This window comes from Chelonus insularis, unplaced genomic scaffold, assembly GCF_013357705.1.
Source record: "Chelonus insularis isolate UGA/USDA-ARS -01 unplaced genomic scaffold, ASM1335770v1 contig_17_pilon, whole genome shotgun sequence".
Taxonomy (NCBI): domain Eukaryota; kingdom Metazoa; phylum Arthropoda; class Insecta; order Hymenoptera; family Braconidae; genus Chelonus; species Chelonus insularis.
The window spans coordinates 453,335-468,055 of record NW_023276415.1 but is presented as its reverse complement, the minus strand read 5'-3'; the positions used below and the strand labels follow the sequence as shown (position 1 = coordinate 468,055).

Here is a 14,721-nt window from a genome sequence, read left to right as displayed (position 1 = left end):
AAGAAATATTTCTTATTAATTTTTATTGCGTTTAACAATGCTTCAGATGTAATTTAATGTGCAAGAAATATAAATCGTTGTCAGAAGCATTGTTCGCAAAAATATTTAATTACAAACTAAAAGAAAATAAAAAGAAATTATTATTGATTTAATTGTAACCAATCAAAATTAATTATTTAATTTAAAATGTAAAAGAAGGGATGTTGCTAAATGCTAGCAACAACCGAAAATGTCCTTTAAGTGACACTTTAGTTTTATCAATCAAAATATTAAGACGTGTTAATTGTTTATAAATAAAAGTTCTTGGAATAATTAATTGTGATCATTATTTAATTAAAAGAATACTGTTGAGAATTAATTAATTCTCAATTTGAATTTGCCAGCTGACAGGAACTTCGGCGGCCATCTTGGGACTGGGTCGATAACCAATCGACCTAATAATCAATAATTCTTTATCTAGTCACTCATTTGACTACTTTTGAGTGTCCCCTTTGACTAATGAAGTTCCTGTCGCCATTCTTTCACTGTTCTCGTTCACGTGTACACGCCATTCTCATTCATTCTTAACAAATCTTACAATTTTGAGTCAATCATCAGTACTAGTGCTATTGTAAATCATCAGAAAAATTCAGGCTTTACTCTAAATCTATAATCAAGTAATATTTCACGATATTTCATTGTAAATTCAAGACATTTCATCAAATTCATTTTGCATTGCATTGATAGGCTAACGCCACGTTCTTGCTCAACTTGAGAAGCGTTCTGAGCTCGTGTGGGAGGTCAATAATACTGAACACACCAAGTTGAGTATTTTTTAGACATTCAATTCACATTCAGTAATTAAAATCAGACATTCAGTGATTTTGAGCGACATTCAGTCTTCCTAGTGAACAACTCAAGTTTGTCAGTGTATTTAGTGTACCTGTTAGTGCTGAAAATAAAGATTATATATTTTTGTTATAAAACCTGACTTCCGTTTGCTCTGTTCCGGCACAATCATCCCTATCCTTAAACGGTTAGGTTAATTCACAAGTTGAGATTTTCTCAACAAATACAAATTGGATTTTAAATTATAATTTGGATTTAAATATCAAAAGTAAGTCTTAATATTTATTTTTATTTAAAATTTAAAAGAAAGTGTAATCTCGTTTAAGAAATTATTATTTATATGAATTCAAAATTATAATTTGATTATGATTTTAATAAATAATTAATCGGCTTTTTAATCAATTTGTTAATTAAATAAATATCCCTTTTAATTCTATCCCATTTATTTACTTATTAAAACTTAAAGAATATTTAATTATTATTATTAAATCCTAATACAACAACCTCTTACTCCATCCCAGCTATTGCACTAGGTGTAGGCTAGAAAGGAGTGATCTTTAAAATGTCCTTTTAATAAATTATGACATCAGATTTTTGGGGGCTCGTCCGGGATACGAGAGGCTTCGTTGTCGGAAAATTAAAATCAGTAAATTCTAAATTTATTTAATTATTCTTGAAATAATCTTTTCAAAATTTTTGAATAAATTACTAAAAAATTTAAATGATGATATGTCTGAATCGAATAATAGACCTTTAACTCGAAAACATGGAAAAGATTATCCAGAAGATTTAGTTGAATTAATTACAGATAAAATAGCAATCAAACAAGGAGATAAAAATAAAAATCCTTATGAACCTAAATCAAGAAAACCAATAAGAGAATTATTAAATAAAGAGATTTCACTTTCTCATTCTACATTCGCTGATCATATTTTACATAGTACTAACACAGATATATTGCCATACGAATCACATAGAACTGAAGTTGCTGAAGAAATATCTGATTCAACAGATACACTTTTAACAAATATTGAAAATTTATTAAGTAGAACAAAAGAAAGTGCAAACGAAGTAATACAACAAATAAATTTTGAAAGCTCTGACGAATCATTATATTCTAGTACAATCCAAGAAGAATCAATAAATTTTTCAATCGTTGATAATGATACGGGTAACGTATATAATATCGCTAACAATACTCGAGAAAATTTATTTAGTAACAATTCGGATAATACGAGAAATCAGTCAAGGCCAATATCGATTAATACGTGTAACATGGCACTATCAAATAATCAATATATAACTTTAAAAGAAGCACTTTCAATTATACCAGAATTTGATGGTGAGAATATCACTCTCACTGAATTTATAAGTTGTTGTAGTGAAGCATTTAATTTTATCCCAAAAGAAGCAGAAACATGTTTAATTAGACTTTTAAAACGTAAATTAACAGGTGATTTAAGAGAATCTTTTATCGGAAGAACAATAACTAATGAAAATGAATTTTATGATCATTTGCGAGGTATTTTTACACCGTCAAAATCGAAAATTGATTTATTAGGAGAATTAGGAAAAATTTATCAGAAAAAAAATGAATCGGTATTAAAATTTTCTAATAGATTAAATAAGATAGGTCAATCGTTGGTTGAACTTTATAGATCAAATCATAATAATCAAGAATGTGACGCTTATAAAGAACTAATTGAAACAAAAATTGCAGAAATTTTCTTGAAACGTCTTAGACCAGAAATAGAACAACGTATGTCTAAAAGATCGCAAACTTATCAACAAAATATTAATGAAGCAATTCAGGTAGAAGGTCAATTATCTTTTTGGAATGAGTTATGTGAATCTGAGGATGAATCATCTCATAAGAAAGGTAGTAAGAAACAAGCAAAAATTCTCGCGATTCAATCAAATGATCAAAATTCTAAACAAAATAAAAATTCTCAGAAAAATAAAACTTGTGAATTTCAATTTGTGAATATTGTAAAAAGCCGGGTCACGTTAGTGATAAATGTTTTAAAAAGACGAGAGATAGTAATAATAGTAATGATAGTGACAATTCTCAAACTCAACAAAGAATAATTTGTCAATTTTGTCAAAAATCGGGTGATACCGCGGATAAATGTCGTTTAAGAGATAATCAAAATTCAAATAATTCTGTAATTTGTCAAATTTGTAAAAAAAATGGTCATACAGCTGATAAATGTCGTTTTCGATTAAGTCAATCAAATAATCAAGAATCTTGTCAACTTTGTAATAGAAATGGACATAATGCTAGAAATTGTAGAGTCAATAATAATAATGGAGGAAATAAAAATAATAATAACATTGGTCAGAGATTAAATCCAAATATTATTTGTTTACTATGTAACAGCGCCGGTCATACATTTAAAAATTGTCCTGAATGGTTAGTAGTTTGTTTTTTTTGTCATAAAACCGGGCATAGTAAAGAATATTGCTGGCAAAGATTAAATAATGAAGACAATCAGGGAAACGAGGAGAGTCCTTCCTGCTCGGGCGTGCAGCAAGGCAATTCTCGAAATCGCCCAGTTTTGAGAAACCAACAGAACGAGTAGAAAGAATAAATTTGAATAGAAATAATAATAGTCTAACAATTATTGTAGGGAAAAGCATAAATAAAGATGCAAGAGATTTTTCGGTTATGTTAGATACAGGAAGTGGTCCAAATCTTTTAAAACAAAAATTTTGTCTACAAGGATGTTATATTGATAAATCAAAAATTATTAAATTAGTTGGAATAAACGATATTCCTGTTTATACTTTAGGAGAAGTTAAATTAGAATTATTAGGGGGTGAAATAAATTTTTTATTAGTTCCAGATGATTTTCCAATTGAACAATCAGGTGTCATAGGCACAGAATTCTATAAAGAAGCTAAAGTAAATATTTGTTATGATAATAAAACTATTAAAATTAATAATGAAGAATATCCTTTTTATTTGAATGATGATTTAAAACCTAGAAATAATTCTTTAAAAGTTCATATTACAAAAGTAGATAAAAATGATACAAATTCTTTTCAAAATTTTTCTGGAAAAGATAAAAAAGAAGTAGAAAAGTATATTGCAACAATTAATGAAGTATTTCCTGGAAATGAACGAATTGAATTAGAAGAATATATTGAAAAAGTAAACTTTGAATTTCAAGACTTATACGATACAGACGATGAAGACAATGTTACTTTTGAGACGTATCAAGTGTTAACGATTGGATTACAAAACTTAGACGTTGACGATACTGACTGTGACTCAGACAATGAATGTGTCAATAATACAGAAAAAGACAATGTTGAAGGTGATAAAATTAATAATATATATAAAATAAATGATAATGAAATAGGCCAGGATGAGGTAGAGCCAGAGTTGACTCTAGAACATGATGATTTTAATGACTACCAAGAGCCAAAACCAAAACTGAGGCCTAATTTCAATTCTTTTATGGACCAGGATGAAGACGATGAAGATCTTCAGCTGGATTCCGATTTAAATTGTTTTATGGATGAGTGTGAGGATTATTTTGAAGATTCTACATTACTTCCAAATAATTTTTATCAATCCTTTGAAACTTGTCAGAATAATTCTGTTATTATTGAAGAAATAAATAATAAAAAAAAATAATAATTTAAATAAAATAATTGAAAATAAAAACGTGTTAATAAATAATGAAATAATAAATAATGAAAATAATAATAAAAATGATAAAATTGTTATTAAAGATACTCCAGAAAGAATTTCAGAAGTTAAAGAAGTATGAAATACAGATTATTTAAATAAAACGGGAAAAGAAATTGTTGATAGAATAATAAATAAACATTCATTAAAATTCCGTTTAAAACATGAACCATTACCTAATACAAATAAAGTTGAACATGAAATAAGAACAATTGATGATAATCCTATTAATATTAAAAATCATAGAATCCCACATGTTTTAATTGGAGAAGTAACTAAACAAAGTCAAGATTTACTTGACAATGTAATTGCTATATATTCAGTTTCTCCTTATAATAGTCCAATATGGATAGTTCAAAAGAAACCAGATTCGAAAGGAAATAAACAATGGAGAATGGTAGTTGATTTTAGAGCATTAAATGCAAAAACAATTCCAAACGCTTATCCTCTTCCAAATATTACTGAAATTTTGGATAGTTTAGGCGGGTCGAAATATTTTACAGTTCTTGATTTGTCAACAGGTTTTCATCAAATTCCTATGAAAAAGTCAGATCAACATAAAACTGCTTTTCCAACTCCTTTAGGTCATTTAGAATTCGTTAGAATGGGTTTTGGACTTATAAATGGTCCAGCCACTTTTCAAGCTCTTATGGAAAAAGTTTTAGCAGGATTAATTGGAAAAGAATTATTTGTTCATATGGATGATATTTTTGTATTCTCAAAAGATTTAGATGAACATGAAAAAAGAATTGATAATTTAATGGATAGATTAGAAGATGCAAATTTAAAATTACAACCAGATAAATGCCTTTTCTTAAAAGAAGAAGTTTGTTATTTAGGACATTTGATTAGTCAAAATTATTTAAAAACCAGATCCAAAGAAAGTTGAGGCAGCTAAAAATTATCCAAGACCAACTACTTAAAAAAAAGTTAGACAATTTTTAGGATTTACAAATTATTATAGAAGATTTATTAAAGACTATGCTAAAATTGCTAAACCTTTAAGTAATTTATTAAAGAAAGATGTAAAATTTAAATGGACACAAGAAGCTGAAAATTCATTTAATTTATTAAGGAAGAGATTGTGTACTCCACCTGTATTAATTACTCCAGATTTTACTAAACCTTTTATTATCACCACTGATGCATCAGGATATGCTATTGGAGGTGTTTTATCACGAGGAAAAATTGGTCAAGATTTACCAGTCGCTTATACATCAAGAGTTAAAAGATTCAGAAATTAAATATGATACATATGAAAAAGAAGCTTTAGCTATTGTTTTTGGAGTTAAAACGTTTAGACCTTATGTTTATGAAAGAAAATTTTCACTTGTAACTGATCACAAACTATTAGTTTGGTTCAAAAGTGCAAAAGATGTCAATGCACGAGTATTAAAATGGAGATTAAAATTATCAGAATATGAATATGATGTTTTCTATAAACCAGGAAAGATAAATTGTAATGCTGATGCTTTATCAAGAAATCCAGTTCAAAGAGATGAACGACATGTTAAAGTAACTACAAGATCACAAATTAAAAAAAAAATAAACCAATAAATTATAATCAAGATACAGATAGTGATATGAATGAACTTCATAAAATTATTAAAACAACTGCAGAAATTCATGAAAGACCAAAGAAAAAGAAAAAAAGAAGACCTAAGAAAATTTTACCTGAAGAAAATGATGAAGATATTTTTGAAGAACAGCTTAAAAGACAACTAAGAAAGAAGAAAGAAAAATTCATTAAAGAAAATCATGAAGAAAAATCTGTGGAAGATGAAAATTTTTCATCATCAATATGTAGCTCAATTGATAATATAGAAGATTTAATAAATGATATGTAATGTTATTATTTTTATTGATAACACACCATTAATACAGAAATATAAAAGTCAAAAACAAAATTGAAATAACGAAACTTAGAGCATGTATTATTCGATTTTGATCACTCAAGAAATATAAATCACGTACGTGAGCATAAAAGAAAATTACATCAATGTTAAACACAAACAATTTAGAGCCAATTCTCTTAACAAAATTATAATGATTTTAGTCATATAGCCTTTCTAGCCTGACCACGCTGACCCACAAGGTCACGATTTTACTTAAGATTAAAATATTTAATACTCTTCATACCGTAGTCGGGAAAATACTTCTCCACGTGCTCCAGTAACCTCCCAAGAATCGGTGAAGTCCTGATCTGGATGTCTGGTTGGTACTCAGTCCCCAAACAACATCCAAGATCACTGCCAAGGAGATTAGGTTGCAGAAATTTCCAACGAAATAGGTGTGAAGAAGTACCGTCTAGTAGCCGTGTTGCCAGGCCGGCGTCCGGAAGCCAAGAGAGTTATTTCCCAATTTTTGCAGATGAATGTGGTGTCATGAGGATGACCCCACTTCTAATGAGACTACCTCGGATAACCTCTGGCGAGCGCGGGCTAATTAACCTAATATAAATAGGGCACTGGTCGCTAGTGCACTAGATCATCCCCCGTTTGACTGACCTTAATCAGGGAGGTCAAACTAATAGAGTTCGTAGTACAATATTTCAGGTTTACGACCGAATGTTAAAGTCATCCATGTTCGAGATTCCAGGAGATATTACAACGAGCACTTCAGCTCAAACTCTTTACAAGAAACTTCGATTATACATATTAGATTACATCATTGATCAGACAAGCATTACACATGCATCATTTACATTGAATTTGTCATTCACGTGATAGAGTACACAGGTCATAGATAAGTTTCATAACCAATTTTACATCAGAACATACAATCATACAGAATTTACATTATAATATATAATTATACAAATTTTATAATTGCTAAATCCATTGGATTTATCGTCCTAAGTATTTTTAATAACTCATATAAAAATTCATGATACGGGCAGGTTAAAATGAGAACGAACGAGGCAGGACGCCCAAAATTTACCTCCAGCTAAAATGCTCATTGTCAAGACCAGTACTTTCTTAAACTAGCTCGGTTATATGTACCAATAATATGATCATCATCACACGATTTCAGAGTGTACGTGTTGGCACTAATCTTGGTAGAAACTACATAAGGTCCTTCAAATAAATGGAAAAATTTGTGAGTAACCCTATCGGTGTTACTAGACAAATGAGGTACTCGTAATAACACCTTATCACCAACTTCAATGACAACGCGACTTACACTTTTTTGTTGTTTACCCCGCTGTTCATAACTCTTAAATAATTTTTTTTTGGCATGATGTAGCTGGATTGTACGATCAAGAGGTACTGACTCTGGATAACTAAGTAATTTACGAATTTTATCCTCGACCGTTTCACCATAGTGTAATTCATATGGTATCTGTTTTGTACTACAGTGAATGGTGACACTCGCTTGGTAGGATTAGACTGCGGGTGTCGAATTGACAAAAATATAACGCGAACTCCCTGCTGCTCCAAGGCAGCTCGCAAAAGATGTGCTTTGAATTGAGTACCATTATCTGAAAGGATTCGAGCAGGTTTTCCATATGTTGGAATGTATTTATTAAGGATATTGTTCAACGTGGCCTTAGTGGTCGCACGCTTCATAGGATACAAAGCAACCAGTTTTGAAAATGCATCAAGCACCACCAAAATATATTGTACTCCACCTATAGATTTTGGGAGTGACCATTTGATATTCTCCCTCAGACGGCTGAGATGAATGCTTGGTTCGCTGACACAAATCACACCTACTAACAACTCTTTTCACGTCTTTACTCATATTTTTCCAATAAAAATAACGTCGTAAATGATACAACGTCTTATAGATACCTGGGTGACCCATCCGAGTGTGCTCATGATTAATAGTCATATCTCGAATATTTTTAGGAATTAACAAACACCAATGATTATCATTGTTTGGGCGATAAAACCATAAATTATTATATCTTTGGACACGTTCACTAGAAGAGCTAGCTTGAACAAACTTGACAATATCTGGATCTGTAGTTTGAGTAGTAACTAGACTCTTTAATACTCGGCTAAACTTATTATCCAATTCTAATAGACTTATGAAGACAAGTACATCAGGAGCATCAGTGTGAGGCGTTAAGTGACTAGTAATGGATGCAATAACTACAGTCTCAGGTTCAGTCGTCATGAAGCGAACATCAGGATGACGACTAAAAAAGTCAGCAACAATATTCTCTTTACCCTTACAATACTTTATATCGAAATCAAATTCTTGGAGTAACAACGCCCACCTGCTCAATCGAGCTGTCAAAAATGGAGTAGTATGGAGAAAGGTCAACGCTTTGTGATCAGTGACAACGGTAAATCTACGCCCAATGAGATAGATTCTAAACTTATCAAGGCCATAAACGATAGCAAGTAACTCTTTTTCAGTAGTATTGTAATTAACTTCAGCTGCCACCAGGCAACGACTGGCCATAGATACAATCTGAGGTCATTCATCAAACTCCTGACATAAAATGGCACTAATGCCCTGATTGGAGGCATCAGTTTGAACCATCATAAGTTTATTTGGATCATAAAAACGCAACGGAGTAACGTTGCAAAAATCAATCTTGAGTTTTTCGAATGTCTTAGCATGCTCCTGAGTCCAATTCCAGACTATACCCTTCATCAACAAGTCTCTGAATGGATCGAGATAATTAGCATACCGCAAGGTGAATTGTCGATAGTAGTTGCACATTCCAAGAAAACTCTGAAGTTTTTCTTTATTCTTTGGTGGGAGAAAATCCCGAATGACCTGTAATCGTGTAGGATCAGGTTGTATACCAGTGCTACTAATCACAAAACCAAGAAAGGGTACCTGAGATTGGCAGAACAATGCTTTGTCGAGCCTTAAGGTGACATTATGAGACAACAAACAATCAAAAATCTGTTCTAGATGTGTAAGGTGCTCCGAAAATGAATGTGAAGCCACAAACATGTCATCAACATAACATCTAAGAAAGTGGTTCATATTATTATCTATTGCCATGCCCACCTATTGCACCTGCCAGTACCCATGAGTGAGATCCAGTGTTGTCATGAAGTTTCGACCTAGCGAGTCCTGAGTAAGTTCCTGAATGGATGGTGGAGACTCATTGTCTCCTTCAATTATCGCATTAATAAATCTTGCATCGAGACAAACCCGAACTGTTCCGTTCTTTTTTATCACAATTCGAAGTGGATTACAAAAGAGACTAACTGATCTCTCAATGATTTTTTGATCTAACATGTATTGGATCGCCTTTCTTACAGCTTCACGAATCTTGAAGGGCACAGGATATGACTTCCTGACAATTGTTTTAGGATTCATCAATTTTATTCGTTGCTGATAAACCCAAGTGCACCCAGGTTTATCCGAGAACAATAACTGATACTTCAATAGCAAATCAATCAACGCTTTCGACTGAGTTTTGTCTAGTCCCGTTAGCTTACCAGCGACGCCCTGCAGAGTTTCAAGAAATGACTGACACCCGCCTTTACCCCGATCAGGCTGATTGCTGATAGCAAACTCTTTATTATTTTTCTGAAAGTGTGAGGATATCCCACCATCACGTACTGAGGCATCCCCCGATTTACAACATGTCGTTTGCAGCATAGAATTTTCATTAACATTATTAATCTCACAAGCATGAGAAAGCAAATCAAAATTACAAGTTTCAACATTATTTATATTAGACAATTCATTAATATAAAAATTATTTAAATTATGATTAAGATCATTTTCCAATTTAGACATTTTAACATAATCATTATACATATTATTATCATGACGAGAATCATTAATACCATTATTAACAAGATTATTATTAATTTCAGGATTACTCCCAACAGTGTCATTTTGACTCATGTTATTCTCATACTTACTCTCAAAATGATTGATATTTACATTTAAATTATTATAAACTTGCATAGAGTTCAACATATCAGCCTGGTCACCGGCGCGAGCCTCAACCATCCCCCGATCCCCCAGACCGAACGAAACTTGACTACTATCAATCGTTTTTCCATTGAGACTGATGCTCTTACCCGGGTAACTGATAATGGCTAAGTTACCTTCAAGAAAATCATCTCCAATTATGACATCATACGTGGCACGACCAAAAAGATCTGATTGAATACTTGACCATCAATTGAGAATTTACAAGAGATTTGACGTATCACTAATATAGACTTTTTATTGACAGCCATGGAAATCTTGACATTATGGACTGGAAGCTCATGAAAGGGTTGTTTACCAGCTATTTTACTATAAAAATCATCTGACACCGAAGTGATCTCACTTCCCGAGTCAACTAAAGCCCAAGCCGACACACCACCCATACCAATTTTAACTTGAGGTAATTTCCTCTTTCTCGGTCTACTCTGTTTATCATTATTATTATTTTGCGAACTTTCCATGAGGTCCTGGATAAAGTCATAACCGGTAGGACGCGACAACGGACCTATACTTGTCGCGTCACTATCTAGTTTAAATGATTTACATTGTTATAAGAATTATTTGCTATTATTCTGTCACGAGCTACACTTGGAGCAACATTGAACCCGCGACCAACGTTCGACCTTGGAGGAGGAAATCTGGTGTCTGGAAATGACCACGCATGAGTTTGATTTGAAATCACAGGATTTCGATTATTACAAGTTTGAACTTGATTTGTATAACAACATTGCTTTTTGTTATCATTATTAACATTCTGAGAATAATTAGAAAAGCGCGTGACTTGGTCATTTTTAACACCACGTTTCCATCTCTTGTTTACTCTGATCGCGTTGATACCATTATGAGCTACACCACTGTGATTTGAATTGTGCTGAGGATTACTATTGTTATTATTATTATAATTATTTGTACTATTTTTATAATTTTTATTCTGCTCCTTATCGTATTGATAGGTACTATCGAGCTGCATTAGCGTTTGAGCAACCATTTTAGTATTAGATAAATCAACTGATGACAATGCTATTCTTATACTTGGCGGGTATTGTAATATTACTGAATAATTTATTTCATACTCAGACAGAGAATCAAAATATTTTGCTTCTCTGACTTGATTATAAAAATAAGCTTGTAACGTGCCATCTGAAGCTCGGTTGTACTTTCTTAATGACCATTTATTTTTCCATCTTACGTGAACAGGGACAGAATAGAATTCTTGTTTATATTCATCCTTAAATTCACGAAAACTATTTATTTTTGATTTTATTACCTCATACCAAATTTTAAGTCTATCTTCTAATAAACTATCTATAACCAACAACTGGTGCTCCTCACGCACACTCTTTAATCGTAAATATTTTTTAATTTCTTCAAGAAATTCAAGAGGATTCGTATCTTCATTAAATTTAGGTACCTTAATATTTGTTTGTAAGTACTGGAATTGACTCACCAAACTCTCAATTATTTTATTTTCCGTTGTATCCTGAACATTGTTTTCCTGTATTTGACGAGCCGCCATTTGCGCCTGTTGCGCTTTTAATCTTAACTGCTCCTGCTCAATTAATTGCTTCGCCTGCCTTATTCGTTCCCATTCCTCCTGAATTTTCTGAGTTTTAGCCATTTATATCACCTATGCTTTCTTTTTCCTGCAAATTCGAGATCTATGAGAAATTCTATCAATAATATTATCTCTTGCTTCCCTACTTGTTTTCATTATTTCAAGTCTTTCTGATTTTTATATTTTCATTTACTTTAATTATTTAGAAAATAAATTTCGACGTCAATTTGAATTAATTACCTTCATGTACAATTTTAAAAACATTAGACAAAACAATAAATTTTATACAATATCAATTTCAAAATTATCATATAGTATATCAAGTAACTCAGTCGTTAGAGTCTATTTTTGTTTTTATTTGTAAGTCTTTGCGTACTCGTCGGGCGCCAAAATGTAATGTTATTATTTTTATTGATAACACACTATTAATACAGAAATATAAAAGTCAAAAACAAAATTGAAATAACGAAACTTAGAGCATGTATTATTCGATTTTGATCACTCAAGAAATATAAATCACGTACGTGAGCATAAAAGAAAATTACATCAATGTTAAACACAAACAATTTAGAGCCAATTCTCTTAACAAAATTATAATGATTTTAGTCATATAGCCTTTCTAGCCTGACCACGCTGACCTACAAGGTCACGATTTTACTTAAGATTAAAATATTTAATACTCTTCATACCGTAGTCGGGAAAATACTTCTCCACGTGCTCCAGTAACCTCCCAAGAATCGGCGAAGTCCTGATCTGGATGTCTGGTTGGTACTCAGTCCCCAAACAACATCCAAGATCACTGCCAAGGAGATTAGGTTGCAGAAATTTCCAACGAAATAGGTGTGAAGAAGTACCGTCTAGTAGCCGTGTTGCCAGGCCGGCGTCCGGAAGCCAAGAGAGTTATTTCCCAATTTTTGCAGATGAATGTGGTGTCATGAGGATGACCCCACTTCTAATGAGACTACCTCGGATAACCTCTGGCGAGCGCGGGCTAATTAACCTAATATAAATAGGGCACTGGTCGCTAGTGCACTACAGATAATAATGATAAAAATGACGATGACAATGATAATGACAATGACATTGACGATGAACAGTTAAATGGAATTATTAGTGATGGTGAGGAAAATTTATTCAAAGGAAATATTAAAAATGTAATTGATATTAAAGATTATTTTCATTTTAGAAAAGATAATTTAGCTTATTTTGTTGATTTCACAGGAGAACCATTAGATAAAGGAAGTTTAAAATTAAAAGAAATTTATGTTCCAGAAGAAAAAAGAGATGTAATATTTTTCGAAATGCATAAATTACCTATAGGAGGTCATCATGGTGTAACTAAAACTTATCAAAGAATTCAAAGAAATTATTATTGGGAAAATTTAAAAATAGATATACAAAGACGACTTCAACAATGTTTAGAATGTCAATTAAAGAAATTTGTTCGTAAAAAGAATAAAGAACCAATGATTATTACAGATACCCCAGCTACTTGTAATATGAAAATTGCTTTAGATATTGTAGGAGCAAGACAAAAGACTAAAAAAGGAAATGAATATATATTAACAATTCAAGATTTATTTTCTAAATTTTGTGTAGCAGTTCCTTTAAAAGATACTCAAGCAGTAACAATTGCTGATGTTTTTATAAAACGATATATTTGTATTTTTGGTCCACCTAAAGTTATTTTAACAGATCAGGGTCGCAATTTTATGAGTGCCTTGTTACAAAATGTTGCTAAAAGGTTCGGAATTAAAAAGTTACGAACGACAGCTTATCATCCACAATCAAATGGTTCCTTAGAACGATCACATCAATCTTTGAATGAATATCTTCTATTCATCAATTGATGATGAATGGGATGATTAGATAGAATTAGCAGTATTTTCTTATAATACTAGTTATCATTTTGGCATTCAAAATGCACCCTATACAATAGTTTTTGGTCAACAAGCTAGATTACCATCTAGTGAACCTATAAGATAATGTGAACAATTACCTACTATGCAAGGATATTTAATTGATTTAGTTACAAGATTACATGGAATAAGATTATTAGCATATCAAAATTTAGTTCAATCAAAAGAAACGTCGAAGAAATATTATGATAAATATTGTAATCCTCAAAATCTTAAACCAGGACATTATGTTTTCTTACAAAGTGGACCTAATCCTGGAAAAACTAAAGATCAGTATTCAGGTCCATATAAAGTTCTTGAAATTTTAGTAAAAGGGAATGTAAAAATTCAAACTGAAAAACGAACACAAATTGTTCATATGAATAGATTGAGATATTCATTTATTAATCCAGAAATAACACCAATACATAAAATACGAAAATTAAATTTTAAAATAGGTGATAACAATGAAGCTATTTAATTTACTTTACAGATGATTATCAAAATAATTTCCGCTGCAATTTTATTTTTATTAAGTCCAACATCCGTTTTTGGGATAATTGGATATGATTGTGAAAGATCAACAGCAAATTCAACCACCTTTTCAATCAATGAAATTGGAGATTGTGAATTTCCAGAAAGAGAAGTTAATATTTCTCAACCTTCTATTCAATTATTACAATTAAAAAGAATTTCTTTAACTAAAGTAATACAATGTAAAATTGAAATTTTACGGACAGTTTATCATTGTAGAATGCATTCTCATATTTCAATAGTAAATAACGGTTTTAATGAATATTTGTATGAAATTTCTAAAGAAAAATGTT

The 14,721-nt window shown here is 31.3% G+C and overlaps 1 protein-coding gene across 1 annotated transcript in view; it reads right to left on the bottom strand.

Annotated features, from left to right (window-relative positions):
- Positions 1-14,721, bottom strand: part of LOC118064294 (neural cell adhesion molecule 2-like) — a 433,677-nt gene that overhangs the window by 60,793 nt on the left and 358,163 nt on the right. The gene's annotated exons all lie outside the window — the stretch shown is intronic.